This window comes from Salmo salar, chromosome 16 (genome assembly GCF_965601325.2).
Source record: "Salmo salar chromosome 16, fSalSal1, whole genome shotgun sequence".
NCBI classification, from domain to species: Eukaryota; Metazoa; Chordata; class Actinopteri; order Salmoniformes; family Salmonidae; genus Salmo; species Salmo salar.
In genome coordinates, this window is record NC_138306.1 from 64,356,562 (window position 1) to 64,382,261 (window position 25,700).

The 25,700-nt window shown below is 43.1% G+C and overlaps 1 protein-coding gene across 9 annotated transcripts in view; it reads left to right on the top strand.

Moving 5' to 3' along the window:
• LOC106574363 (uncharacterized) overlaps positions 1-25,700 on the top strand; it is an 82,491-nt gene that overhangs the window by 7,950 nt on the left and 48,841 nt on the right. For 5 of the 9 annotated variants that reach the window (XM_082962818.1, XM_082962815.1, XM_082962821.1 and 2 more), the window contains exon 2: positions 16,573-16,657. The gene's annotated coding sequence lies outside the window, so the exon portion shown is untranslated. Of the gene's footprint in view, positions 1-16,386; positions 16,463-16,572; positions 16,658-25,700 lie in introns of all 9 variants that reach the window. The other 4 variants (XM_082962819.1, XM_082962816.1, XM_082962820.1 and 1 more) reach the window with 2 other exon arrangements.

Consider the following 25,700-nt stretch of genomic DNA (forward strand, 5'->3'; position numbering starts at 1 on the left):
AAGGCGCTATACAGTAGGGACAAGGAAGCCATATATAACTCCCTCTTGATTTTCATGTTCCAGTGAAAGTAGTGAAGCTGCTGATCAGATGATAAAAGCAGTCCCAGCTTGGTTAATGATCCCAAGGGACAGGGGGTGGGTGGGGGGGGGGGGAGGGGGGTTGCACATGTAGAAGGCCCTCTGCTCTGCCACCAACCACATGTCCCTAGGCACAAAAGTCAGCCCTCGAGCCACACAAAGAGCAGCAATGCCACTGTGATGACGGGTGTAGGTTTACCCAGGATCTGTTACACCCAGAGGGGGTGTGGGGGGCACTTCAAAGATATTCATAACTTACTGTGATAAAGAGCTGGGGGGGTGGGGGGGAGGGCAGGGAAACCTGTGACAGGGCCTGCTGATAAAGGAGGTATTCCTGCTGCCAGTGCCTTGGGCGGGGTTGGGGGTTTGGGAGAGGGCGTGGTAGGTGCCTGCGAAGGGCAGCTGGCGCCATGGTGCCCGACCGAGTGCCACCCTCATATACAAACCAGAGCCCACCCTGCTTTCCTAGGCGTGTGTTTCCCCTATCATAGTTTGCCCTGGTACATGGCCTCTGTCTCCATAGGTCCCTTAGGGTTCATATAGCATTTTCTTGACCTTTTGAGGACAGCTGCAACTGCTATTTTGGAACAAAGGCAGCCAGCCACCCGCCTGCCTGCCCTAGATCCCCTCCTATGGACCAAGATGGAGAAGGACATTTTCACTGACCAATTGTTCACCGACATGTACAAAATCCAAATCTAGATGACTCAATGAAATGAACAAGAAAATCTATATATTTTTCATTTACATTGTGTTATTTGATTGATATTGTAATTCACATGTGTTGTTTTGATTTCTTTGCAATAAGAAATAACCAGGGGTTCTTATCTGAATGTTTTAAATGGATCGGGAGCACACATCTGTGGGTCCATGTCTAGATCATGTGTTCAGACTCTCTGTTCTGTCTGTCTGATTGGAACAGGCAGAAGGAGGGCACCCTTCCCTGTGTTGAGGGGAATACAGGAATACATCTGGGTCCTCATTTAGCAGGAGCGCTCAAGCGATGCCATGCAGGCCGCACAGGAGTGATGAACAAAGTGATGCAGAGGCAGTGTTGCCCCACAATGAAAGGAAATGCTCTCTACCCCGTACATCTCTCTTCTCCCCCTCTCTCTACCTTCTCTTTCCCTTCCTCCCTCCCTCTCTCTATATAGTGTCATTATAAGCAGCTTAGGTAGTTATTAATCAGTCAATAGCATGAGCACAATGGTGGCTGATTTAAGGCTTCCGCATGCTTAGGTTTGGCTGGTCCGATGTTTCATGCGTTGAAATATAATATATTTTCCATACTCACTAAAAGCTTATTTCTAACAAATGTTGTGCACAAATTTGTTTACATCCCTGTTAGTGAGCATTTCTCCTTTGCCAAGATAATCCATCCACCTGACCGGTGTGGCATATCACAAAGCTGATTAAAAAGCATAATCATTACACAGGTGCACCTTGTGCTGGGAACAAAAGGCCACTAAAATGTGCAGTTTTGTCACACAACACAATTCCACAGATGTCTCAAGTTTTAAGGGAACGTGCAATTGGCATGTTGACTGTAGGAATGTCAACCAGAGCTGTTGCCAGATAATTGATTTCTCTACCATAAACCCCCTCCAACATCATTTTAGAGAATTTGTCAGAACGTCCAACTGGCCTCACAACCGCAGACCATTTGTAACCAGCCCAGGACCTCCACATCTGGCTTCTACACCTGTGGGATCGTCTGAGACTAGCCACCCAGACAGCTGATGAAACTGTGGGTTTGCACAACCAAAGAATTTCTGGACAAGCTGTCAGAAACCATCTTAGGGAAGCTCCTCTGTGTGCTCGTCATCCTCACCAGGGTCTTGACCTGACTACATTTCGGTGTCATAGCTGACTTCAGTGGACAAATGCTCACCCCTCGATGGCCACTGGCACACTGGAGAAGTGTGCTTTTCACTGCTGAATCCTGGTTTCAACTGTACTGTGCAGATGGCAGACAGCGTGTGGGCGAACAGTTTGCTGATGTCAACGTTGTGAACCGAGTGCTCCATGGTGGCGGTGGGGTTATGGTATGGGCAGGCATAAATTACGGACAACGAACACAATTGCATTTTATCAATGGCAATTTGAATGCACAGAGATACCGTGACAAGATCCTGAGCCACATTGTCGTGCCATTCATCTGCCGCCATCACCTCAAGTTTCAGTATGATAATGCACGGACCTATGTCACCAGGATCTGTACACAATTCCTGGAAGCTGAAAATGTCCCAGTTTTTCCATGGCCTGCATACTGACCAGACATGTCACACATTGAGCATGCTTGGGATGCTCTGGACCGGTGTACGACAGCGGGTTCCATTTATCCAGCAACTTTGCACAGGCCACAATCAACAGCCTGATCAACTCTGAAGGAGATGTCACGCTGCATGGTCACACCAGATACTGACTGGTTTCTGATCCACACCCCTACTTAAAAAAAAAAAAAAATGTTTAAGGTATCTCTGACCAACAGATGCATATCTGTTTTCCCAGTCATGTGAAATCCATAGAATAGGGCCTAATGAATTTATTTCAATTAACTGATTTCCTTATATATTTTTGTTCAGTGTAAGATAACACAAGAAATCTGTCATTAATTTAGACATTTTTGCAAAGGAGATATTAGTTGCGCAATTTTACATCTAACTAAGATGTTTGGTGCAGTATTTCTCAAGTGAAAAAAAGAGTCATATATTGTTGAAGAATCCCTACTCATGACCAACGAAGGGATGTAGACCTCGGCTCTGAACTTCAGCTTGCCTCGAGAGGGAAAAAATGCTTGCAACCACCCGAAAAAACCCTTACCGAAGACCAAAATGTTGTCATCATATACAGTTGAAGTTGGAGTTTACATACACCTTAGCCAAATACATTTAAACTCAGTTTTTCACAATTCCTGACATTTAATCCTAGTAAAAATTCCCTGTTTTAGGTCAGTTAGGGTCACCACTTTATTTTAAGAATGTGAAATGTCAGAATAATAGTAGAGGGATTTTATTTCAGCTTTTATTTCTTTCATCACATTCCCAGTGGGTCAGAAGTTTACATACACTCAATTAGTATTTGGTAGCATTGCATTTAAATTGTTTAACTTGGGTCAAACGTTTCGGGTAGCCTTCCACAATCTTCCCACAATAAGTTGGTGAATTTTGGCCCATTCCTCCTGACAGAGCTGGTGTAACTGAGTCAGGTTTGTAGGCCTCCTCGCTCGCACACACTTTTTCAGTTCTGCCCACAAATGTTCTATAGGATTTAGGTCAGGGCTTTGCGATGGCCACTCCAATACCTTGACTTTGTTGTCCTTAAGCCATTTTGCCACACCTTTGGAAGTATGCTTGGGGTCATTGTCCATTTGGAAGACCCATTTGCGACCAAGCTTTAACTTCCTGACTGATGTCTTGATGTTGCTTCAATATATCCACATAATTTTCTCCCTCATGATGCCATCTATTTTGTGAAGTGCACCAGTCCCTCCTTCAGCAAAGCACCCCCACAACATGATGCTGCCACCCCCGTGCTTCACGGTTGGGATGGTGTTATTTGGCTTGCAAGCCTCCCCCTTTTTCCTCCAAACATAACGATGGTCATTATGGCCAAACAGTTCTATTTTTGTTTCATCAGACCAGAGGATATTTCTCCAAGAAGTACAATCTTTGTCCCCATGTGCAGTTGCAAACCGTAGTCTGGCTTTTTTATGGCGGTTTTGGAGCAGTGGCTTCTTCCTTGCTGAGCGGCCTTTCAGTTTGTCAATATAGGACTCGTTTTACTGTGGCTATAGATACTTTTGCACCTGTTTCCTCCAGCATCTTCACAAGGTCCTTTGCTGTTGTTCTGGGATTGATTTGCACTTTTCTCACCAATGTACGTTCATCTCTAGGAGACAGAATGCGTCTCCTGCCTGAGCGGTATGACGGCTGCGTGGTCCCATGGTGTTTATACTTGCGTACTATTGTTTGTACAGATGAACGTGGTACCTTCAGGCGTTTGGAAATTGCTCCCAAGGATGAACCAGACTTGTGGAGGTCTACAATTTTTTTTTTTTTGTGGTCTTGGCTGATTTCTTTTGATATTCCCATGTTGTCAAGCAAAGAGGCACTGAGTGTGAAGGTAGGCCTTAAAATACATCCACAAGTACACCTCCAATTGACTCAAATGATGTCAATTAGCCTATCAGAAGCTTCTAAAGCCATGACATCATTTTCTGGAATTTTCCAAGCTGTTTAAAGCCACAGTCAACTTAGTTTATGGAATTGTGATTATTTCACTTAATCTGTCTGTAAACAATTGTTGGAAAAATTACTTGTGTCCTGCACAAAGTAGATGTCCTAACCGACTTGCAAAAACTATAGTTTGTTAACAAGAAATTTGTGGAGGGGTTGAAAAAATATTTTTAATGTCTCCATATTAAGTGTATGTCAACTTCCGACTTCAACTGTATGCACAAACCGTTTCGGATAGGACGCCTTTAGCCTGTGTCCTCAAAGGCCCCCCTCTGTTAGCTACAGGCAGATGGACTCTGCTTGCTCCTCCTGTGGTCCAATCAGTGTTGCCATTAGTGTCATGTGACAGGATGTTGGAAATTTGACTGTAACCTGAACTCAGTTTTCGTTGCAAAGCGTTTTGCTAGGGTTTGCTCTAACAGTATGATCCAGGTCTGAAGTACAGAATGGCTGCATTCCAAAACTGAAAAGGTCTCTCCTATGGCCCATGTATTTTACCTAAATGATTCTTCAAGGCACGGAAACTCAAGAAGCAATGAAGCCTTGACCCATGGCCAAGTCAGAGTAAGCATTATGGCTGCTTTCCCACCATAGCATAGGCCTAATAACCTAAAGGTTGCACTCTTCCATATTGCTTTCACTAATCCAGGCGGGAAACGAGATCACATGTTTTTATTTTTAGCCTAGTCAGTGTATTCTATTGATTTCCATTGGCAGTTTTGATGCCAAAGGGCGTGGATGTAGCTTTTGATGGCCTTAGATTGTGCTCTGCCTCGAAAATAAATCATCTAAGAAGACCCAATGGACCAAATCACTGGTTTAGTTGAAGTGTTCGAGCCCAGCCTGTGCTGGGTTCTCCGATCTGGTTGTGTCCCAAATGAGCTCTATGGGTCCCGGGGGAAAAGTAGTGGGAGTAAGGTGCCATTTGGGACGCAGACTGTCCTCTTTCCCTCCAGTGAGAAGTTCTGTTCTGAGTGACTTTCCATGACCCCCGTGATGCTTTCTTCATTGCCATGGAAACAGGCCGTCTCCCATCAGCCAGGTGGGATAGACATCATTATCCTTCCCATCCTGTGTGCTCGCTGCTCTCCCCTCCCAGAGTTCAGCTGGTTCTCATGGAACACTGACAGCAGCACTGATGTGTGTTTATGTATGGGGTGGTAGAGAGAAGCCAAGATTGACGTTAGGAGGCGAGGGAGACGAGGAGAAGCACACACCCTGTGCGGTTCTGACGGTTTGTTGTGTTGATATGGAGGGGTAGAGAGGAGCCAGGATTTGCCTGAGATTTGCGTTTGTCTGTGTTTGTACGAACTCTAGTATCAGGTCATTGGCAGTGCAGATTAAGCTTGCTCTTCCATTCACCCCACTGTGAAAGTCCTCCGCTATTTATCCTGCCTGTAGTTTTTGGTCACATTCCTTTTAAATCCTCAGGGAACTGTTTTTGTCCTATGAGTACATGCATTTTTGTAGATGTGTGTTTGTGATTCAAGGAAAAATTAGGGTGCAATTGTCTTTCTTTGGGACACTCTGCTCTATTCTATTGGGGTTTTGTGTGTGTGTGTGTGGTGTGTGTGGCTATGCTCAGTATGTATTTGTCTTGGAAGAGCTGAATGGCTGTAAACAGTCTTTGCACTTTTGGAACTTGGATGATTCTCTCTTACCATAGAACCTAGACATTAGCTATATGGGTGGTATTCAGTAAAGGTACACTTTAGCAAAATGTTTTGCAAAGGAAATTGCCAAGTTCAGGTAGTACCCTTTTCTATTTAAAAATAACTTTTCACCAGATTCACAGGGAGCACATTACAAAGGTTGAAGAAGCAAGATTCCAAGCAGCAGCTCCATACTACTTGCCAGACAGAGAACTGATACTGGTTGTAAGGGTGGGATTGGCGAGGGGTGTGGGAGGTCTGTAGGTGGCTATTGATCATTTTATTGGATTCCTTATATATTCCTCATTCCTCACGCACTGTTGGGAAGAATTATGGTCCAAATCGGATGTTATGCACTGTATTTATTTTAGATTATATGAATCCTAGACATTTAAAATGGCCAATTTGGGTGCAATCAATCAGCTTTAATTTCTCAGATCAAATTTATATTTCAACAAAATAATGTTTCAGGAATGACGGTCTTATCTGTTTCTAACTACAGAAACGATTTCAGAATAATCTTAGATGGTGGGTGACAAAATCCTCCTTTTTGAGGTAGAATGACTGGTCTGTTGTAGTTTTGTCCACTGAGTCTCTTATAGCATTCTCTATATTATGAGCTGAGACTAGAAAACCTCCATTATCCGTTAGATGTACAACTTGCCTTCACTTTCTTGGCTTTCCAGGCCCAGGCAAATATGACCTATTTAAAACATGCAAGATGCATTACACACATTAATCTCTTCACATCCGTTTTAGAATAGAATTCACTTTACAGATGTGGCGAATGCCCATACGGATGGGAGTGATTTTTATTTTGTTAGGATCCCCGTTAGCTGACGCCAATGGCGACAGCTAGTCCTACTGGGGTCTGACACGCAACGGAAACGACATTACAGACAGACTTTACAATTGACATTCATTTAAAAACATGAACATGTATTGTGTGTGTGTTTGCATCTATCAGTTACACATGTTAGTACATACACATAGAAAGTAGATCGCCTTGTGCCATGAGGTGTTGCTTTATTTGTCTTTTCAAACCAGGTTTTCTGTTCACTTGCGCTGTATGAGATGGGAGTTCCATGCACTCATGGTTTTCAAAATCAAATTGTATTGGTCACATACACATGGTTAGCAGATGTTATTGGAAGTGTAGCGAAATGCTTGTGCTTCTAGTTCCAACAGTGCAGCAAAATTTAACAAGTCATCTAACATTTCCACAACTACCAAATACACACAATCTAAGTAAAGGAATGGAATAAGAATGGTGTGTGTGTGTGTGTGTGTGTGTGTGTGTGTGTGTGTGTGTGTGTGTGTGTGTATAAATATATGGATGAGCAATAACTGAGTTGCATAGGCAAGATGCAATAGATGGTAGAAAATACAGTATATACATATGAGATGAGTAATGCAAGCTATGTAAACATTATTAAAGTGACTAGTGATCCGTTTATTAAAGTGGCATTAATAAAGTGACTAGTGATCCATTTATTAAAGTGGCCAACGATTTCAAGTCTGTATGTAGGCAGCAGCCTCACTGTGTTAGTGATGGCTGTTTTAACAGTCTGATGGCCTTAGGATCGAAGCTGTTCTTCAGTCTCTTGGTCCCAGCTTTGATGCATCTGTACTGACCTTGCTTTCTGGATGGTAGCGGGGTGAACAGGCAGTGGCTCAGGTGGTTGTTGTCCTTTTTGGCCTTCCTGTGACATCGGGTGCTGTAGGTGTCCTGGAGGGCAGGTAGTTTGCCCCCGGTGATGCGTTGTGCAGACCGCACCACCCCCCTGGAGAGCCCTGCGGTTATGAGTGGTGCAGTTGCCGTACCAGGCGGTGATGCAGCCTGACAGGATGCATCTGTAAAAGTTTGTGAGGGTTTTAGGTGCCAAGCCAAATTTCTTAGGCCTCCTGATGTCTGAATGTTAAATGTTATGCAACAGTGTGCTGTTCCCTTGCACAGGGATGTCACAGGGGTTTGAATAAAGGTGGACCAGGCCAATAATGTCATTGGTAAAGGTTGCAACTGCTTTGGCTAGCCTACTGTAGATATTTCACTTCATCTTACGCCCCTCTCTCCAGAAAAGAGATGGTGACTCGTATCAAACCAACACTTGTAGCTTTAGTCACTCACACTGGAGGCACATATGAGTGTTTTACCACTCACACACAGTCATCGTGTGTGTGTCTGTGTGAGAACACCAGCTCATGTTAAGTGTGTGTGAGTGGCTCACTCTCACACACACTCTCATTGACTAATACCCTGCCTTACCGAGTCCAACTCCTTGACTCACCCGCTGGGCTGACTGGGCTAATCTCTTGGCTGGGGCCTGGTTTGTTGTGTAGTGATCCTGATTACACACTGTCGTGCCAAATGTAGTACGGCCTGGTTCCAGATCAGCTGCCGAGCTTGGCATCCCTATTGGTTATATGGGGCATCAGAGGGCTACTCACAAGTCCAGGGTCAGCCAACATGAACCTGTTGCAACAAAAGTGAAGTTTACAGAGCGGGAGAGAGTCAAGGCCCATTAATCTTCTGAGTAGGAGTGCTGATCTTGGATCAGTTTAGCCTTTTCTGTCATAATGAATAATGGACAGGGAGGGCCTGATCCTAGCGCTCCTAGTCTGAGGGGTCTTTCATACCAAATTGGTTTGGTGCAGATTTTCTGAACTCTGGTGCATTTACCCCCTTGGTTCAGTGTGTCTTTCACATGCTTTGCTTGCTGTTTGGGGTTTTAGGCTGGGTTTCTGTACAGCACTTTGAGAATATCAGCTGATGTACGAAGGGCTATATAAAAATAAATTTGATTTGATTGATTTGAACACTCTATCCGCACTCAGGAGTGAACTAAACAACTCACGTGGTTTGATCAAAAAGGGTGTTCTCAAAACTGACCTAAGATCAGCGCAACTTCACCCTAATCCAGTGACGGCCATGCATTTCTCTGGTTATGATGACTCGTTCTCTATGGTCACTTGTGATTTGCTCTTCTGAAAGACTTAACCTACTCGTCCTCTTAAGCCTCGTTCACTTTACCCTTTACGTTTACACAACATGTGAAGTGTTATATCCAGCAACTTCACACAGCCATTGAAGAGGAGTGGGACAACATTCCAGAGGCCACAATCAACAGCCTGATCAACTCTATGTGAAAGAAATGTCGTGCTGCATGAGGCAAATGGTGGTCACACCAGGTGCTCACTTACCTTAAAAAAAGGATCTGTGACCAACGGATGCATATCTGTATTCCCAGTCATATGAAATCCATAGATTAGGGCCTAATTTATTTATTTAAATGGACTGAGTTCCTTATATGACTTGTAACTAGGACTGTTGCGCTTGACCATATTACCGCCACACCATATAGTAACGGTAACTAGGCTTCTCCAAGCTCTGATGCTGCTCATGTTCATTGGTAGCCTACCAAACTTGCTAACTGCCTGGTACTCGGCACTCTATTGTCCCTCTAATCACACTGACATCAATGCAAATGTATTCGAAAATCTAATCGAACACTTCATGAGAGCTCATGTTGCGCAACATTTTCTATAGGCTATGCAATTGCGTGAGAAAACAGAGTGATGGCCTCTACTGAATGGAGGAGGATCCCATCAGCTTTTTATAGGCTTACTATATTTATTTTCTCAACTTTCCTAATATTAAGCACTTCGCTTATATTTATAACAGGAGTATAGCCTACCTGACTGGCATGAAAAGGAATCACGGGAAAAGCGTCCTCCGTCCCCTATTTAAGTGCATAGGTGATATGTATTGTTTCCCCCGCTGCCCCTGTTTCGAGACAGGTACATGATAATGGTCAATTCTAAATTAAAACACATTTCACACATATTATTTGGTATATGTAAAGATGATATTAAATCAAGAATGGCCTGATGGGTTTAGCCTATTAGCCTATCACTTGTGAATGATGCCCAGCATAAGAAATATTTTTCTAATCATAGTTGCACACCTCATGTAGTCTAGCCTATAGGCTTATATGTTTTGTATCACAACTAAAGTGGCCAAAAAACTAGTAAAAATGAAGCGCATTGATCTGCTTTACAAGGGGTTTAGAGCCTAACTGGCATACATAAGCAGCGCGTGAGTTTCAAGTTTGGGGAAGATGATGTTCACCATAAAAATGCTCCTTTTTTATAATAAAGGCATTAAATGCATTTGCGGTCACTTTTGATAATGGTGTTTTCCTGCTAATGTAACATTTCCGCTTATAGCCTACTGCCATGTGCATTTTGCTACGCTTATAATGTGAAGAATTGGCCTGATACTTTTATCTACATTTTTAAGCTAAATGTTCTGATCTGTTGTCAGTCACATTACGCAAAATTTTTTTTTTTAATGCGAATGGTTGTATTAATTTAGGATCTATTGCATCCCACAACTGTCCTATACTTTGTTTGGAATATTTATTTATTGCAAATAGAATAGGCTGACGTTTGTACTATGAGGATAGTAGATTGACATAGGCTAGTGCTTTTGCTGTTCGTTAGGATAATCATCTTGTTGGCTGACGAAAAGTAAATGTGGACAGTTCTTCAAATATCTTCAATATGCACCTCGGAATTGGATAAGGACAGGCGCAGTTGTGTCCCCGATGTGTCTGTCTTCACTTGTAGTCTGTGAGAGACCCAATCACGTGATGGAGAGCACGCAGCACTCAGGGAGTAGGGCACAACAAAAGCATGTATGTTTTTTTTTAAGGTGCATTACGGCCACAAAGGAGATGCCACCGGGAAATTCGAGGCATTATCAATTTCTTGTCAAATTTTGAACGAGAGACTGATGAGTGTGTACAGGCCTGCGCATAAAACAAAGCAGAGCTCATGCCTTTTATGCAACTTTTTTCAAATCATCATTTGTCGCATCATGCAGCCTTAAAATGTATTAAAATCAAAACATATAGCCCAACAATTGTAGAACAACTAAGTTACATTAACTCTAAATGAAGCATATAAGACTACCTATTTCTTTGTTAACCTCTCTAGGGTCAGCGGGACGAAATCGTCCCACCTACGTAACAGCCAGTGGAATCCTGTGGCGCGTTATTCAAATACCTTAATGCTATTACTTCAATTTCTCAAACATATGACTATTTTACACCATTTTAAAGACAAGACTCTCGTTAATCTAACCACACTGTCCGATTTCAAAAAGGCTTTACAACGAAAGCAAACATTAGATTATGTCAGCAGAGTACCCGGCCAGAAATAATCAGACACCCATTTTTCAAGCTAGCATATGCCACAAAAACCCAAACCACAGCTAAATGCAGCACTAACCTTTGATCTTCATCAGATGACACACCTAGGACATTATGTTATACAATACATGCATGTTTTGTTCAATCAAGTTAATATTTATATCTCAAACCAGCTTTTTACATTAGCATGTGACGTTCAGAACTAGCATACCCCCCGCAAACTTCCGGTGAATTTACAAAAAATTTACTAAATTACTCACGATAAACGTTCACAAAAAGCATAACAATTATTTTAAGAATTATAGATACAGAACTCCTCTATGCACTCGATATGTCCGATTTTAAAATAGCTTTTCGGTGAAAGCACATTTTGCAATATTCTCAGTAGATAGCCCGGCATCACAGGGCTAGCTATTTAGACACCCAGCAAGTTTAGCACTTACCAAAGTCAGATTTACTATAAGAAAAATGTTATTACCTTTGCTGTCTTCGTCAGAATGCACTCCCATGACTTCTACTTCAATAACAAATGTTGGTTTGGTTCAAAATAATCCATAGTTATATCCAAACAGCAGCGTTTTGTTCGTGCGCTCAAGACACTATCCGAAAGGGTAAATAAGGGTTACGTGCACAACTCATTTCGTTACAAAAAAATTCTAAATATTCCAGTACCGTACTTCGAAGCATGTCAACCGCTGTTTAAAATCAATTTTTATGCCATTTTTCTCGTAAAAAAGCGATAATATTCTGACCGGGAATCTGTGTTTACGTTCAAAGACGAATTAAAATAAAAACATGGGGTCGACTCGTGCACGCGCCTCCGCCCATTGTCCTCTGATAGAGCACTTGCCAAAAGCGCTAATGTGTTTCAGCCTGGGCCTGGAATTACATCATTCAGCTTTTTCCCGCCTTCTGAGAGCCTATGGGAGCCGTAGGAAGTGTCACGTTACAGCAAAGATCCTCAGTCTTCAATAAACAGAGTCAAGAAGCTCAAGGAATGGTCAGACAGGCCACTTCCTGTAAGGAATCTTCTCAGGTTTTTGCCTGCCATATGAGTTCTGTTTTACTCACAGACACCATTCAAACAGTTTTACAAACTTTAGGGTGTTTTCTATCCAAAGCCAATAATTATATGCATATTCTAGTTACTGGGCAGGAGTAGTAACCAGATTAAATCAGGTACGTTTTTTATCCGGCCGGGCAAATACTGCCCCCTATCCCCAACAGGTTAACCGCTCAACACAGAATAGCCGCATGTGCACACTCCCTCAAATCGTTTGGAGAAAAGATGTATATTTTATTAAGCTTTGTTCAATTGTATTCTTCATACTATACAATAATGCCACGGAATTCTAAGCACATCTTGTCTGCTAAATGAACTAGTGTAGCCCACAGCCATTTAGCATAGCCACATCAGGACCTAATGTAAGAACAACTCCGAGTATGCTATTCTGTTCTTCTGAAATGGACTACATTTTCATCATTACATTTACATTTACATTGAAGTCATTTAGCAGACGCTCTTATCCAGAGCGACTTACAAATTGGTGCATTCACCTTATGATATCCAGTGGAACAACCACTTTACAATAGTGCATCTAAATATTTTAAGGGGGGGGGGGGGGTTAGAAGGATTACTTTATCCTATCCTAGGTATTCCTTAAAGAGGTGGGGTTTCAGGTGTCTCCGGAAGGTGGTGATTGACTCCGCTGTCCTGGCGTCGTGAGGGAGCTTGTTCCACCATTGGGGTGCCAGAGCAGCGAACAGTTTTGACTGGGCTGAGCGGGAACTGTGCTTCCTCAGAGGTAGGGGGGCCAGCAGGCCAGAGGTGGATGAACGCAGTGCCCTTGTTTGGGTGTAGGGCCTGATCAGAGCCTGAAGGTATGGAGGTGCCGTTCCCTTCACAGCTCCGTAGGCAATCACCATGGTCTTGTAGCGGATGCGAGCTTCAACTGGAAGCCAGTGGAGAGAGCGGAGGAGCGGGGTGACGTGAGAGAACTTGGGAAGGTTGAACACCAGACGGGCTGCGGCGTATCATCATATCATGCTTCTTTAGACCTGTCTAAAATAATGTATTTATTGTGAAGGTGTTGGCTTTATTACATGGATTTATTAGACTTTTTAAAATGTTGATGTTCCAAATGTCTGCATCAGTGTGGAAGCCAGGAGATGCTAAATGTGTTGGTTAATTAACGGCCAATTGCCGTGAGACCGACAAGTCTTGACAATCACCAGCTGACTAAATTTCGTGACCACTACAGCCTTAACTGTAACTCAGTAAAATCTTTGAAATTGTTGCGTGTTGCGTTTTTTTAAATTATTGTTCAGCGTGTTTATCCTGTCTCGAATGAAAAGGTCATATTTTGCAATCTTTCCAAAATAAATGTCATCTCTGATGAGAGACGGGCTCTCCTCCATCTTGCGTTAAACAGTACAGTTGTCCGTTCACTAGCGGGGCAAGAGTCTGTGTCATGAAATGGGACGGATGTCCTGACTACTGCGAATACAATGTGATCTGTGTGGTGGAGGTCACGGGTTTGGACGTGTCGCCCGCACATGCGCACACACACACGTTTTTGCCTCCTACTGCTTTCGTTGTGGGTAATGTCCATTTTACTGTACACTCCCAATTTCTCTCTCACTTTCCTCTATGTAACAATACTAGTTTTTATTATCCTCTGACATCACCTCTGCATAGTGCCCTCTTTCCCGCTTCCTGCTCAGACAGGAAATGTGGGATTGGGCCAGAGCAGGAAGTATGGCGGGAGAAGGAAACACCTGTATCCCAGGGAGATTTGAATATACAGTACAGGAAGCAGTGTTTCCCCTAAATTTAGTTTTTTTTGGTAGAGCGCAGAAGTGTACACATCAACACTTGTCTGAATGGAAATCAACAGAGACAAAATGTGCAGCCTTAGCTGCTCTAGGGGATAAATACTGGTACTGTGAGAAGTTTTTCAACCCTATCCCAAATAGAGGACTTGATTCTCTGACCTTGGCTTTGGCCCTTGAAACTCAACTCCTGCACTTAGAATGCACCCAGTGTAAGAGATTGACAATTAAGGTCCTGCTCTTTTGGATCCTGGGAGAAATGTCCACTCCCTAAGCACAGATCCTCCCTCTCTAGCACCTGGGATAATGATGTCACACTTGTTTACTTCCTGTGTGCTGAGAGAGAAGCGGCTGCCGCATTGGGCGTCACCGCTGCTACTGCAGCGCATACAACTGTTCAAACCTACATGTCACCTCCAATACAATGTCACAGTGTTGACAGACACGCATAATTGCTGGGCAGATATCACACAGAGAAGGCTTGATCACTCACTGTAAGTCAAGCTGAGTGATAGTGTCAAAAACAGATGCTAACTGTGTGTGTGTGTGTGTGTTAGTGAGAGGTGTTTTCATGTCTGTGTGTGTATCACACACACACACACCATGAAAGAACACACCCCCCTGTGTTTTGAGTGGGAGCCACATGCTTCGTGTGGACAGTCCGTCTGCACAGTTGTTCTACAAAGGGACAGCTGAGGCCAGCTGGGATAGCGAAGGCTAGAGTGTGTGTACTCAGAGGCAAACACCCACCCACCGTGTGGCCTTGTTCACCACACAACAAGTCAGCATTTTTCACACCAGCCTAATGGTCCCTCTATGTGATTCATTTGAATCATGTTGAACATAATGTTTAACATATGAGTCAGTATTAAAAATAAAAATGTATACAGTATCAGTCAAAAGTTTGGACACCTACTAATTCAAGGGTTTTTCTTTATTTGACTATTTTTTACATTGTAGAATAATAGTGAATTCATCAAAACTATGAAATAACACATGAAATAACACACAGTTGCAGTTATTCTCATGAACTAACTCTGGGTCTTCCTTTCCTGTGGCGGTCCTCATGAGAGCCACTTTCATCGTAGCGCTAGATGGTTTTTGTGACTGCACTTGAGGAAACTTTCAAAGTTCTTGAAATTTCCCAGATTGACTGACCTTCATGTCTTTAAGTAATGGACTGTCATTTTTTTCTCTTTGGTTATTTGCGATAATATGGACTTGGTCTTTACCAAATAGCTCTATCTTTTGAATACCACCCCAAACTTGTCACAACACAACTGATTGGCTCAAACACATTAAGAAGAAAAGAAATTCCACAAATTTACTTTTAACAAGACACACCCATTAATTGAAATGCATTCCAGGTGACTACCTCATGAAGCTGGTTGAGAGAATGCCAAGAGTGTGCAAAGCTGTCATCAAGGCAAAGGGTGGCTACTTTGAAGAATCTCAATATAAAATATATTTTAACACTTTTTTTTTGGTTACTACATGATTCCATATGTGTTATTTCATAGTTTTGATGTATTCACTATTATTCTACAATGTAGAAAATAGTAAAAAATAAAGAACAGATAGAGGAAGACCGTGGGGAAAGATACAGAGGTTGTGTCAAAGGGCATTAGGCCAAATTCAAACCTATTCCGACACTGTAGACGTGTGCTAGAGGTTGACCAGCCAGGCCAAGAGTCAGCATTTTTTTTACGTGAGCCTAATCTTCCATCTATATGATTCATTTGAATCATGTTTAACATATGAGTCAGCATTCTTTCTGGACATGAGACATATTCGTCTGAATCAGCATACGGGACATGCCTGGTGATTAGTGAATCATAATGTGTCAGGGTTTTGATTAGCTTTGTAGTTTTTGGTATGTGACTCAATGTGAATATCTGCATTGCTCCTCATTTAAGTGTGTGTGTTTTTTTTTGTCTCAAGCTACCCTGCCACTGTGCGTGTGTTAGTTTCTTAGCTTGATGCAATTGCTCAACCCAGAGCACTCCACACCCAGGCTTGCTCTGAAGGTAATCCCTGTGGCGGTAAGATTGATCTCTCTCTCTCTCTCTCTCTCTCTCTCTCTCTCTCTCTCTCTCTCTCTCTGTCTCTCTCTCTGTCTCTCTCTGTCTCTCTCTGTCTCTCTCTGTCTCTGTCTCTGTCTCTGTCTCTGTCTCTCTCTCTCTGTCTCTCTCTGTCTCTCTCTCTCTGTCTCTCTCTGTCTCTCTCTCTGTCTCTCTCTCTGTCTCTCTCTCTGTCTCTCTCTCTGTCTCTCTCTCTGTCTCTCTCTCTGTCTCTCTCTCTGTCTCTCTCTCTGTCTCTCTCTCTGTCTCTCTCTCTGTCTCTCTCTCTCTCTCTCTCTGTCTCTCTCCGCAGCGACGCAGTCCGTGTGATTTCTCTACAGCACTATGAGAACAAGCATCATCGATCCATAGGTCCCATTTTTCACTCAGTAATGGCCCTTGCTGAGCTGAATTTCAGCCATCTTTTCTGTCTCCACTTTAAAACAAAAATAGATGGTGAATCAAATCTGCTTGATATTTTTTCTTCTCTTCTCTCCAGGACATAAAAGCTTGGTCCTGACTGTTGCATTGGCTTCATTTGACCTTTTTGACCTGAGTGGGACAAAGGGAGAGAGACACCAGAGGTAAGATGCACTTTTAACGCCTTCCTTTAGCTTGCTGTTTAGTCAGTTATCAGCCACCGCTACATGGCTAGGTGGTCGTAGATGTTAGTTGATGACTTGGCAAGACGGCACAAACCAATCTACAACTACCAGGCTAGCCAATACATTGGCTCCTATTGCAATTCATAAGAATATGGACATTTTAGAAGATCGAACCCACAACCCCAGTACCATGCTCTAACTCAGTGAGCCATTGGAACCAGAATTTCCACAGTGAAAGAGAGGCTCTTGCTCATAGAAATATAATTACTAGAATGGCCATTCCCATTCAAGTCAATGTTCTGTTATTCTATTCCAATGCTCTTGCTCCATGCGTGGTGTTTTTATTTCTATAAGTTGAAGAGGAGACCCAGGAAAGACGGGAGGCCAGACAGTGGAGGGAGTTGGGAGAGAGGGCCTGCGTTTCATCCCATGAGCATGTTTCCCTCCCTTCTGCCCTCCATTCACTCCCCTTCACAGATCTAATAGGACTGTATATTTGAAAGCAATATGGTGGAAACTGGGTGGAGCGGTTTTCTCATATTTTATTTATTGAACCTTTATTTAACAAGGCAAGTCAGTTAAGAACAAATAATTATTTACATTGACGTCCTAACCCGGCCAAACCCGGAAGATGCTGGGCCAATTGTGCGCCGCCCTATGGGACTCCCAATCACAGCCGGATGTGATACAGCCTGGATTCAAACCAGGGACTGTAGTGACACCTCTTGCACTGAGATTTAGAGCCTTAGACCGCTGCGCGACTGGGGAGCCATGAAGGGGAGTGAACGAGGGCAGAAAGGAGGGAACATCTTCCTGGAATGAAACACAGCCAGGGGGGCCCAGACGAGAGAAGCCTCCCTGAGCTAGCCTCGTAAATAAGGTCCAAATGAAAAAGGAGTTAAGGCCAGGATCTTGTCTTTGGGCCTGGGATAATTCCAGTCAGGCTAAAGTGGAACCATGTGAAGGGGTGGACTCGAATGATGTTTGGTTGTGTTCCAAATGTCACCCCATTCCCTACATAGTTCACTACTTTTGACCAGGACTAAAGTAGTGCACTATGTAGGGAATAGGGTGCTATTGGGGTGTAGTCTCTGTGTGGCTGCCTGAGGGGTGTAATGAACAAGTTTTCTCCCCCGCACCGGCCTGTTCCGGGAAGTGGAGAAGTAGTGTTGAAGTGAATTGTCACGCATGCTTTGAGAGTTTGTGTCCTGCTCTGTCTTGTCCCCTCCATCACCACTGTGGAGAATTTGCTCTCTCGTGTTTCCTGGCTGTCACACTGTCTGCCCTCATAGCGGTGTGTGTGTGTGTCCCAATTCTGCTTCTCGAGGGGGACCCAGAGGGGTGCACGTTTTGGTTCTAGCCCCGCACTAACACACCCAACTAATCATTGAGCCTTTGATAAGTCAGATCAGGTGTCTTAATGCTGGGTCGCCAAGAACCTAGAGATATCAGAGGAGGTAGGAAGCAGTGTGGCTCAGCGGTAGTGCTGCAGTCTACAAAGCACATTGTGTCCAGGAGCAACATGGAATCCTACCCCTAACACTTTGTTCCTTCTATAACCTACATTCCTGTCACACGTCTACAACTGTCTAAATAAAGACAAATACATCCGTAGGAGGGGGGAAAAAATAGTAGGTAGGAAAGATTGTGTGACAAATAGGGGTGAGGGGGCAGGCTAGTCATGCGCCATGTCAGTGTATTTAGAGACCTATACTCATTCCTTGAGGATGAGATGCTTTCACTGTGAGAATGAGGGTTGACTTGCAGAGCATCTCACACATGCGCACAAGCAGCCATCTGAAGTGGACCTTTTTATAGTAAACAAAACCTACGGTACCAGCCCCACTCTGCCCTGTCACTCGTGGGTGTGTGTGTGTGTGTGTGTGTGTGTGTGTGTGTGTGTGTGTGTGTGTGTGTGTGTGTGTGTGTGTGTGTGTGGTGTGTGTGTGTGTGTGGGTGTGTGTGTGCTCGAGTGCATGCGACTGCACTCATCTGCGCACAGCACACACTCAATCTACGCAGCAGCTGTTTTGTTTGGGAAGAAGCACTCGTGATCGTGGAGTGTTTTAAAAAAAAAAAAAAAATTAAATTATTATTATTAATTTTTGTCTAGGTCAGCTAATTAGTTGGAGTGTGTTTTGGTGTATATAAGTGGGATGGAGGCCTGAAATTTATACCAACCAACCCATACTCCAGCTTCCTCGAAGGGTATGTAGGGTGAAGTTGCATCTAGACGCTGATCTCGGGTCAGTTTAGCATTTTCCCCCCCACTAATGTACAAGATTGGGGAGGGGAAGGTGATCCTAGATCTGTACCTACTCTTAACTAGGGGAGGTTTGGAGTGAAGTGTGTCACTATAGACGTATACTACGGCAGACCTGCCAACATGAACGCATTTTATGTACCAACTACGCAATTATCTGTCCATGTACAAGATCCGAGTTAAAAGTACGCAGAAATGAATAGGGCCTGATTGACTCAGTGGATTTATTTTTTATTAAAATAAAAACAATCTAACATCCCGATTATCGAGTTGTAACACAGACATGTACGGAGTTTGTCAACGGACATGGAGATGAATGCATCGTTATTTGACGTAGCTACCCGGTGTCTGCCCCTCCTCGTGTTGTGATGCTGAGTTCGCCGACTGTCAGCTGTGCTTAAACACATGGACAAATTCCCTTTCGACTCAGTGCGATGTGGAAAGGTAAACACTAATTGTTTCAAACTAACGTTAGCGAACATAAGATGGACATGCAGTGGGCTCTAAAGTGCCAGCAGTTCACTCGCGTTTGCTGGTGAAAGAAATTAAATGCAAATACGTCAAATAACTGGTCGCATTTGTGCGAGTGTGATATACATTTAATTCTGCGTCCCGTTAGTTGTATTTTCCACCTAACATTACGAGGATCAAGCGACCTGATAGACTGTAACAGTAATTATGATAATTATGTAACCGATGTCAAATGGCTAGTTAGCGGTGGTGCGCGCTAATAGCGGTTTAATCGGTGACGTCACTCGCTCTGAGACTTGAAGTAGGGTTTCCCCTTGCGTTGCAAGGGCCGCGGCTTTTGTGGCGCGATGGGTAACGATGCTTCGTGGGGTGTCAGTTGTTGATGTGTGCAAGGGTCCCTGGTTCGAGCCCAGGTTGGGGCGAAGAGAGGGACGGAACCTACACTGTTACACACGGAACAAAAACCATTACAAAAGTATAATCAAAAATGAATATAAACATCTTGGCATTAAATGGAGTTGGGGGTTTTGAAGACTGCGCGATGAAGAATGAGTGTCCGATATTAGCTATAGACGCAACGCTTCTAAAATTCCTTTGCACTAGATTTGAGATTTTATCAATTGCGGAAATCTGAAAGGATGTATGCGCTTGCAAAGAAATCCAATTGGCACCTTTACATAGGCTGAAACACCGGACTCTTCTAGAGAACAGCGTTCAGATTCCCTTTGCGGTAGCCTACTTAATTAAGCTTTGTGTAGCCTGTTTGCGGTCTGTGTGGATGCGATCATTTTGTTTTTGTTATTATGTTTTCAAAGTGATTTTGCTTTTAGTGTTGATTAGGAACCGTGTCTAAAAAGCCTATACTTGTGAGCTGGCCATGTTGATTGGCCCTGTGTGGGAGGTGACAAGCGTTACTCTACTATAGAGACTAAACTTGTGGGCATGTGCTAAGAAAAACAGTATAGATAATTATCTCCATTCTACACCGTACATGTAATGGAATAAACATACAATCTGTGCTAATTCCACAAAACATATTTATTTGATATGTTCTGTACTTATCAGTATGAATCTTTTTATTTATGTTTTGTAAATACCTTTTCAGAGGAATGAACTGAACCAGGTGTGATCGTAATGTTTGTCTAAGCACATGTGCTCATGAAAAAAAACAAAGGAGTGGTGTCAAGCCTACACTCTACCTGGAGAGACAAAACCAGCTTTCTGACGAGGAGCTGTCCATTGGCCAGGACACCCGCACCTCCTTAGGAAGCCAAGGCAAGCTGGATCTGAAGACCTTCTCTGCAGATGTCAGAAATGTATTTTCTTCTGCAGTAGACTACATGTTGCTGAAATTTCCATTTGGAGATGTGCTCCTCCAGCATGCAGTGGTTGCTGACATTGCCAACAGGCAGACTGACAAGTTCTCATCCCTCAACTTTTTCATGGCACGCTTTCCCTGCATTATTACTGAGGGAGCCTCTGTTGATCTGGTGGAAGATGAGTTTAGACTCTATCAGGCAACAACCTTTGAGCGTAGTCTGGTCAACATGCACATGGATCAGGCCTGGGGAGAAATCGGGAACAATGAAAATGGGGGGGCAGCCTGGTCTACTCACACCTTTCGGCTGTGATGCTGGGGATATTGGTCATATTCCATAGCAATGCGAACGAATATTCAGTCTTGTCTCCAAAAACAAAACCCAGTACAAAGCCTCCCTCAGTACATACATGCTGAGTGCCCTCGTTACCAAAAAGGTTTCGATGATTGCCAGAGGAACTGTTTGCCACAGAGAAGTCTACCCTGATGCCCTGCTACGTAAGACTAAATCCGCTAGCTACCAGGCAAATTTGTCTAGGAGATGATTTCCTGAACATTTTGAAGATCTCCAGAATATTTGTTCTCACCCACTGTTTCCTATCATAGCTTTTTCCTTTTTATTATGGATAACATGTTTATTTGATACGAAGGCTCTGCTTCAAACATTTGTTGTTCTTATCATATCAGAGTTTTAAAAGATTATCGTGGATAAGACGTTTGTACATTTTGTGTCTAAACAATGAACTTGTTATTAGACCTTGTTAGTGACTTTTACCATAGGTGTAAATGGAATGTTGTCAAAGTATTCCAACCTTTTTATGGGCTTGATTTGGTACAATTCTATAATTGCGATCAGACTCACAAACCGCGTGAGCAGGGGGCTGGGAAAGAACCCCAATTCGGCAAGTACTACGCGCGCGGGTTGAATCTCCAATTTGCGTGCGTCTGGTACTCTAAAAAGTTGGACAGGGTTGGCAGGTCTGCTTCTGACTGGCAGGATGCTATTGTTGCTATGGTCTCCATGGAGATGATAAAAAAAAAACATGTATTGTGCCCTATCGGAGGGTGTGTTTGCGTGTGTACTGTGTGTGCGTGACGTTGACTGTTTGTGTGTGTGTGTGCGTCTGTCCTTTAAAAGCTAACCATCCCCTTTGGTGGTGAGGGTATCTGACTCTTGAAGATGGAGAGTAAGCCCTCTGGAGCTGGAAATGAACTAGTGGGGAACAGTATTGTTGTTTGCGTGTATATGTGGGTACGTCCCAAATTCCATGTGAATGTTGTGGAGGGGTGACTCACACCCTTCAGGGGCAGGCTGGCATTCCTGAATATTACGGTACGCCAGAGATGGACGGTGCGGAATGGCCGGGAAGCTGGAGGTGGCGTGGTGGATGTGAGGTGGCTCTGCTGATGACAGACAGGCGAATGGACAGAGTGACATACTACCGACAGTTGCTAGAGTCAGGAGGAATAACAAGACAAGACTGTGTATTTTGCCTGTGCGCATGTGTTTCAGCCCACGTAAGTGTGTGCAATGTGCCAATAACCAATTCCCAGCCAGCTGCCAGAGGTCAAGAGGTCAGAGGCTGGCTGGAGCAGCTGGCTGGGGCTGCTGGGATGAATGAAGACATTCCCAGCTGTTCTGGGATCTGTGCTGTGGTGTCGGTCTTTCTGTCTGCCTATAGGGAGACGATGAGCCTGTGCACAGGTCGGGTGTGGATTGGACAGCGCTATACCCACTGGGCTCTTTGTTCCCTAATAGGTGTGTGTTATGCACAATATGTCTACTATGGACACACCACGGTTAGACACTGATGCTTAAATACTAGGATAGCTAGTAAAAAGAGAGACCGAATAGTACAAATATAAACGTACAGCAACGTTGTTATTGAGCCGATATCCTAGTTGCCAAGTTAGTGTTACTCTGCAAGGAGATTGAGGACTTTTAACACATTAATGGGTTATGTCTGTGCTGGGTGACTGCACTTCTATTGTGTGTGTGACTGTTTTTTAACCTAGTGAGTAGTCTCTTTCTCTGTCTAAATTGGTTTAATGATGATTGCCAAATTTGAAAATCAAACCCAGAAATGATACTTGCCCACGATGAACAAACGGATGGTTGTTATGAACCTGAACTATATGTTACTCATTACCCAAGGATATTAATGATACACTTTCAACTGTTCTGCCTGCGGTTATGGAACCCTGACCTGTTCACCGGACGTGCTACCTGTCCCAGACCTGCTGTTTTCAACTCTCTAGAGACAGCAGGAGCGGTAGAGATACTCTGAATGATCGGCTATGAAAAGCCAACTGACATTTACTCCTGAGGTGCTGACCTGTTGCATCCTCGACAACCACTGCCATTATTATTATTTGACCATGCTGGTCATCTATGAACATTTGGACATCTTGGCCATGTTCTGTTATAATCTCCACCCAGCACAGCCAGAAGAGGACTGGCCACCCCTCATAGCCTGGTTCCTCTCTAGGTTTCTTCCTAGGTTCTGGCCTTTCTAGGGAGTTTTTCCTAGCCACTGTGCTTCTACACCTGCATTGCTTGCTGTTTGGGATTTTAGGCTGGGTTTCTGTACAGCACTTTGAGATATCAGCTGATGTAAGAAGGGCTTTATAAATACATTTTAATAATTTCATTGATATCAGATAGTCTATGGTTACAGAGCTAGTGGTTATCATACATAAATGCCTATTTATTCCTGCATCATACATTTCCATACTAATTTGCATTTCCAAGGACCATGCACAACAGAAATGAATTGTATACTATGTGCCATTTAGCAGAGCTACATAACAGCTCAGTGGCACGGAGTATACAGTAAACAATCAAATCGAGCAAGATCACAAGCTAGATGATGATCATATACAGCGCCTTCAGGAAGTATTCACACCCCTTTTCCACATTTATTTGTTATAAAGTATGATTTAATTGTTGTTTTTTTGTCAACGATCTACGCAAAATACTCAAATGTGGAAGAAAAACCAATTTTTTTTTTTAATTATTGGAAAATATAATACTGATATCTTGATTAGATAAGCATTCAACCCCCTGAGTCAATACATGTTAGTATCCCCTATGGCAGCGATTAACAGCTGTGAGTCTTTCTGGGTAAGTTACTAATAATCTTTGAACACCTGGATTGTACAATATTTGCCCATTATTCTTAAAAAAAGTTGTCAAGTTGGTTGTTGATTGTTTCTAGACAGCCATTTTCATGTTTTGAAGTAGATTTAAGTCAAAACATTCAATGTTGTCTTGGTTAGCAACTCCAGTGTATATTTAGCATTGTGTTTTAGGTTATCCCGCTGAAAGGTGAATTTGTCTCCCAGTGTCTGTTGGAAAGCACACAACCAGGTTTTCCTCAAGCAATTTTAGCTCTATTCTGTTTATTGTAGCCCCAAAAACTCCCTAGAATACCCATAACATGATGCAGCCACCACCAATCTTGACAATATGAAGAGATTTGCCTCAAACGTAACGCTTGTATTAATTCTTCGCCACATTTTTTGCAGTATTACTTTAGTGCCTTGACGCAAACAGGATGCATTCTGTACAGGCTTCTTTCTTTCCCTCTGTCAATTAGGTTAGTATTGTAGAGTAACGGCAATGTTGATCGATCGTCAGTTATCTCCTATCACAGGTCTTTAAACTCTTTAAAATCATAATTGGCCTCATGGTGAACTCCCTTAACAGTTTCCTTCATCTCAAGCAACTGATTTGGTAGGAAGGGCACATGTATCTTTGTAGTTACTGGGTGTATTGATACACAATCCAAATTGTAAAATGAATAATAATAATAATAATAATAATAATAATGGCTATTAATAATAATACCCATCTACCAATAGGGGCCCCTTTTTACAATCCATATGAAAACCTCACCTCCTGTCTTTTGTGGTTGAATCTGTGCTTGAAATTCACTGCTCCACTTAGGAACCTTACTCTTGTCTGTATGTGTGGGGTACAGAGATGGGAGTAGTCATTTAAAAATCACTTTAAACACTATTGCACGCGCACAGTGAGTCCATGAAACTTATATTGTGACTAGTTAAGCAAATGTTTACTCCTGAACTTTTTTCGGCTTGCCATAAGAAAATGATTGAATACTTATTGACTCTTTTTTTATAGATTTTCTTTTTTAATGAATTTGTAAACATAATTACACTTTGACATTATTGGGTATTTTGTATAGATTGTGCCACTAATCTTAATTTAATCAATTTTAAATTCAGGCTGTAACACAGCAAAATGTGGGAAAGGTCCAGCGGTGTGAATACTTTCTGAAGGCTCTGCATTTCCACAGTTAGGTGGCTGCTATGGGGGTAGGGCTGTTGCTGTGACTGCTGCTGACCTCTAGCTGCTGACCTCTAGCTGCTGACCTCTAGCTGCTGCCTCTGGGTGGGAACATATCAGCTGGCCAGCTCCTCTCTCTCCTTTTCTCTCTTTTGTCTTTCTTTCTTTTCCCATCTCCCTCTGTCTTTGTCTTGCTTTCTTTCTCTCTTCACTTCTCGTTTTCTCTCCTTTATATCTCTGTTAGTCTGCTTTCTCGCTCTCTCCTTTCTCTCTCCCTCCTCCTGTTTTAATTGGCTGTGTATGCCAGAGTCACTGAGTGATCCTCTCCTCCTACTCTTTCTATTCTCCTCTTTTCCTCTCTGTCTGCTGGCTGTCAGTTGTACTTGACTGATGCTGTTTTGTCAGTCTGGCCCTCCCCCTACTCATATTATAATGGTCCATTCCCTCCCCTATCATCTCTCCATCTCTGTCTTCCTCTCTCCCACTTGCCCATCCTTCCCTTTATCTGCTTATTGTAGGAAGTGCATTGTTCTAGCTTTCTTTAATGGTACAAAGATGGCAAAATGTCGCTGGATTGGATCTCTGCTTCATTGTATGCATTTTGTTGATTTATATCTAGGCTGCATGTTATTTGTGCGGTTTTCCCGTTGATATTACCAGG